Here is a 5,795-nt window from a genome sequence, read left to right on the forward strand (position 1 = left end):
ATATTGAACTTCTTTACAGCAAAACATGATTCAAAGCATTTGACTAAACTGTTTAGCTTCATTGTTTTTTAAAAAAGTTAATTTTTCAACATGTTTAGAAATCAATATTACAATTTTTATGTACCCAGTTTTTTTGCTCATGGGAGAACAATAACCTTCCAGCAATGTCTGAGTCAAACTGACAAAACCGATGATTGATAATTTGACAGAAATATTGTTTCCCATGTCCTAGTCACGTTTTGGTCATTGAATTTCCTATATACTTCTATCATAATATTTTAGCAGTGTTTTGTTTGGTGTGAGTGGTGCAAGGGTGATTCACTATACATGAAAGCTATCACTAAGTGATCAATTGCATACAAAATCCCTATTTTTAAGGATTTTCAAAATTGTAGGAGCAAGGCAGAGCTACCCTCAGTGTTATCCTCTGGCAGGCCTATAGGGTGCCGATTGAAATATTCTTAATACTATTACAACAGCAGATGAGGTCCCTGTCATAATTACACAAATAATCTCAAGGTTCAGACATGTAATTAAGCTAAGTGAGATACTTATTTGATGGGCAGAAGTGCTATCTGCCAAAAAGTGCTCCATGTCAGCAAAATTGGAAAATCCAGGCCTTAAGTATAATTGAGTTTATTGATTTAATTGTTACAGTTTGCAATTGGGCATGTTAGCTTCATCTTTCACTCTTTGTTAACAGATGAGTTTCTCTTTTTGTGTGTGGTTCAATTAAATTCCAATTCAAAATTAGTTCAAATATTAGTTGTTACTGTCTGAGATGATACTACACCTGTAAACGGTTGGTGACCTATACTATGATGACGATAATATGAAATGGTGTTAAGCCATCAAAGATAATCATATGTACTTAAAGCTTTTAGATTGTTGGTAGTTACAATCATAGATGTTAATAAATGGAAAAGATACTTATAAGTTTTTCTATTATTTAAGCAGAAAAAAATGCAGGTCTTGCATATGACACTGTCAAAAATAATCTTTTCAAACAAGTGGCTGTGGTGCATATACCAGCATTCTCTACAGCATTCCTTTTCATATTCACTCATGTTAAAAGTATTCTTAGATGAGCTAAGATGACCAATGATGATAGTATGATATATGTTTATATAAACATTCAGAAGACCATTGGTAAAGTACCATATAACCAATTTACTTGAAAAATAGAGTGCATCGTATTAAAGGGACAGTGAAAACTTACATTTGTAATTGGCTTAAGATAGGGAGACAAATGTGGCGAATGGATGTTGTTTTATGACTAAAGGGAAGTATACTGTTGAATCTCCTGTTGCTTGGTATTGGGATCATGCTTTTCTTGTTATTTTATTTGAATATCCTGAGCTTTGTACATATGCATTACAATTTTGAAGTTTGCAAATAATAAAAATCTTGGCAAAGTAATTAGGGAATAGGATATCAGCAGACACAATAAAATCATAAAGACTGACATGTATAGGTTCAGTCAAATGCAGGTAATTGCAAAATAATGCATCTTTGATGGAATATATGGAGGGGCAGCATAATCTCAATGAGTTGCTTTTGATATAAGTATAAGAACAGACTATTGGGTATGTATATTCAGGGCAAACTGAGAAGTGAATTAAGAAAGTGTAAAATATGAGTAAATATAAAATGTAAGAGAGAAAGAGTTACACAAAACGTTCATAAGTCACAGGTTAGACTTCAATTAGAATTCTGTGGATAGCCTGAGCACTACACTTGAGGATGGATGTCAAGGCTCTGGATAGGAGACAGAGGAAATGACAAGGATGATACAAGGGATAAAGGATTTCAGTTATATGGAGAGATTGGAGGTTCAGTGGTGAGAGGAACAGACAGGAGATTCTGTGGTTGTGAACAAAACTCCTGGATGGTATGTTGCCTCCCGGGTGCCAGGGTCAGGGTTGTCTCGGATCAAGTCTACAGGATTCTTAAGGGGGAGGGAGAGCAGCCAGAGGTCGTGGTACAAATCAGTACCAATGACATACCTAGGAAAATGGGTGAGAACCTGAAAAGAGAATATAGGAAATTAGGTTGGAAGGTAAAATACAGGATAAACAGAGTAGTAATCTCAGGATTGCTACCTGTGCCACAGGTTAGTGAGGCTAGGAACAGAGAGCGAGTGCAGATGAACACGTCGCTGCAGGGCTAGTGCATTCAAAATTATGAGTGATATTGATAATGAAAGAAGTTTTGAGTGAGTCATTGTCAAAAGGTCACAAGTATACAAGAATTGCAAAAGAACAAGAGGCAAAAGGCAAAACGTTATATAGTGCAGAATTACAGGGGAAGCTCGACTATCCGAAGGACACAGGCGAGAAGTATTTCGTTCGGTTAATTGAATGCCAGATAACATAGTTAGCCACGTATCGGGGCCTTGCGATTTTATTCGGATAATCAGAAATTTGGTAAATTGAATGCCCGATGATCGAGCATTATCCTCTGCATATGATTTGGAACGCACAACAGAACAGATTCTATAGCATTCTGAAGTAATTGAATAAATATCTAAGGGCAATGTGTTTGCAGGATTTTGTGGAGAAGGGTAGGTTATGGACCAAATTGAAATCTTCCACAGAGTCAACACAGGCAATACAGGCCAAAATGTTCTTTTCAGTGGCTGGGATTTTCCAATTTGAAGTTAGAATGTTGATGGGCAAGTTTCATGGTTTCATTTCCACTATAGTTCAATGTGAGGTATCTCACATGATCTTGCACTCCACATCTTATTATTTATGCAGATAAGACTTCAGGTGTGTCACTTAGCAAATCATGTGGTGCACAAGACAGCACTTCTTGCCACTGCCAGGTTCTTCTATTTTCCAAGTGGCTCCATGTTTAAAGCCCAGCTAGATTCCACGTCAAACCTGTAAGCCAGTCCTTGTTCCTCAACTCTTAACACATGGCACAGGAGAAAACTAAGCCACCTTGCCACTTCATAAAGGAGGTTCTGGAGAGGAGATCAGTCAAGTTCATTACTGCCTGCAATAAGAAGCCAATCTACCAAACCCAGCCAGCATAAGCAGAGAAAGCAGTCTGCATCAGTGCTGGCTCCACTGTGAAAAGAGATACCCTGCAATGTCCCAAGAAGGTCAGTGTGCTCTGCAAGCCAAGTGGTGGCATCTTTTCTGCTACCTCTTATCAGCTTCTATCATATTTGTCTCAGAATCACAGAATGTTAAAGCACTGTGCCTACACGGTTCTATGACCTAGTCCATTGTGTCTACACCGTTCTAATGACCTAGTGCCAATCTCGTGCCCTTTCCCTATATTACCATAAATCATTTCTATCAAAATTATAATGCAATCTCCTCTTGAATGTGTCAAATGAACCTGCCTCCACTACATTTCCAGGCAATGCATTTGATATCCTAACAGCTTACTGTGTGAAAAACGTTTTCCTTACATCATCCTTGCTTCATTTGCACATCACTTTAAATTTGTACTGTTTCATTCTTTTTTTCTGTTTTCAAACAGGAACCGTTTTACCTTATCTATCCATCTAGCCTGCTCATGAAAGCTTTTATCATTTTATTTAGAATCCCTACAGTGTGGAATAAGGCCATTCGGCCCAACCAGCCCTTTGAAGAGCATCCCACTCAGACCCATGCTCCTACTCTATCTCTGTAACACTGCATTTTCCATGGCTAATGCACTTATCTGTACATCCCTGAACACAATGGGTAATTTAGCATGGCCAATTCACCTAACTTGCACATCATTGGACTCTGGGAGGAAACTGGAGCACTGGAAGGAATGTGCATACTCCACACAGACAGTCCCCCAACTGTGGAACTGAACCTGGGTCCCTAACACTGTGAGGCAGCAGTGCTAACCACTGTGTTACTCTGGCACCTCATTACAGAATATCCTCTTAACTTTGTCCTCTCCAAGAATTATAAACACAGCATCTTCAATCCATCCTCCTAAATGAATTTTCTCTTTTCTGGAACCATCCTTGTAAATCACTTAAGCACTCTTTCTAATACAATCTTTCATATAATGTGATGCCCACCAATATACACAGTACTCCAGTTTAGTTCTAACAGGTGGCTTGTTCAATATCAATATCACCTCTCTGGTCTTTTAATCTGTGCCTCTATTTGTATAGCCAAGAACACTGTTCTGTATTAACTGAGCTCTCCAACTGTCTTGCTGCCTTCAATTATTTGTGCATATATGTACCCAGAACCCTCTATCCCTGCACCCTCTTTAGAATTGTACACCCTATTTTATGTTATCTTTCAATGTTCTTCCAACCAAGGTGTATCACCTTACACTTCTCTGCATTGAATTATATCTGCCACCCAACCATCCACACTACCAACTTGTCAATGTCCTTTTGGATTTCCACACTGTCCTCGGTTCACAATTCTTCCTAGTTTAGGCGAATACGCAAACTATGAAATTGTCCTCTGCACGACAAGATCCAGAACATGAACATATATCAGGAAAAGCATAGGTCTCAAAACCCATCCATGGGGAACTCTACTACAAACCTTTCTCCAGCCCAAAAAGTATCCATTGACCATTGCTGTCTGTTTCATATCACTGAACTACTCATGTATTCATGTATCAATTGTCCTTTTTATACCATGAACAATAACTTTCCTCACAAATCTATCATGTGGCACTGTATCAAACACTTGGAAATCCCTATATACTAATTCAACAGCATTACTATAATTGACCCTTTCTGTTACTGCTTCAAACTTAAACAGCAAATCATTTCAAGTTTCCCCTTTAGAAATCTGTGCTGACTCTTCCTAATCAATCTACGTTTTGTAAAGACAGATGCAAACTATTCATTTAGCTCCTCAACTATGCACCCCCCCCGCCCCTATGTTAAATTCTCCGTTTTGGTCTCTGATTGATCCTACTCCTTAAACATTCTTTTTTATGTGTCTGTAGTGGAGTTTGTGATTTCCCTTTATGTTAGCTGCTAGTCTTATCTCATAATTCCTTTTTGTTACTCTCTCCAAAACTTTGTATTTCTGTTAATTCTCAGATTTTCTGCCTTACTCTGTCGTTAACATACTGTTCATTTCTAATGTTAATTTATAACTTCTTTATCATAGGCAGAACTCTGAATTTGTTTGTTCTACCCTTTCCATGAGAGGAAATATACCTTGGCTGTACCTAAACTGTTTGTTCTTTGAAGGTGGCCCATTGTTCAGTTACCCTTTACCCACCAAAGTCTTATTCCAATCAGACCTACTGAACGTTTTCTTGCCCCATTAGAGTCAGCTCTCTGCCAATTGATTTTTTTCTTATCTGGATTGTTGCCTGTCATTATCTAAAACCATCCTGAACCATATAAAACATTGTTAATGGTCTCCTAAATGTTTCTCCATTGAAACTTGATCCTTTGACCCATCGTATTTCCAAAAATCTGGTCCAACAAAGCATCCTTCCTTGTTGGACTGGACACATACTGCTGAAGGAGACTCTGTTGAACATAATTGAGGAACACCTGCACCTTCCTGCTCCTTACATGACCAGTATCTCAGTAAAAATGGGATGATTACGTGGCCTAATTACATCCAAACTCCACCATTTTAGACTGGATATCAAACAATGATGAGACAGAATACAGGAAAGAGATAGAGTGCTTGCTGGCATGGTGTAAAGATAACAATCTCTCCTTGAAGTCAGCAAAACTAAAGAGCTCATCATCCATTTCAGGAAGCAAGCAGGAGGGCATGCCCCGATGTTCATCAATGGAGGTGAGGTACAGATGGTCGAGAGCGTCAAGTCTCTAGGAGTGACGATCACCA

Source organism: Chiloscyllium plagiosum, unplaced genomic scaffold, assembly GCF_037043375.1.
Source record: "Chiloscyllium plagiosum isolate Xiang-an unplaced genomic scaffold, Cpla_swu_hap1 HiC_scaffold_26, whole genome shotgun sequence".
Classification (NCBI taxonomy): domain Eukaryota; kingdom Metazoa; phylum Chordata; class Chondrichthyes; order Orectolobiformes; family Hemiscylliidae; genus Chiloscyllium; species Chiloscyllium plagiosum.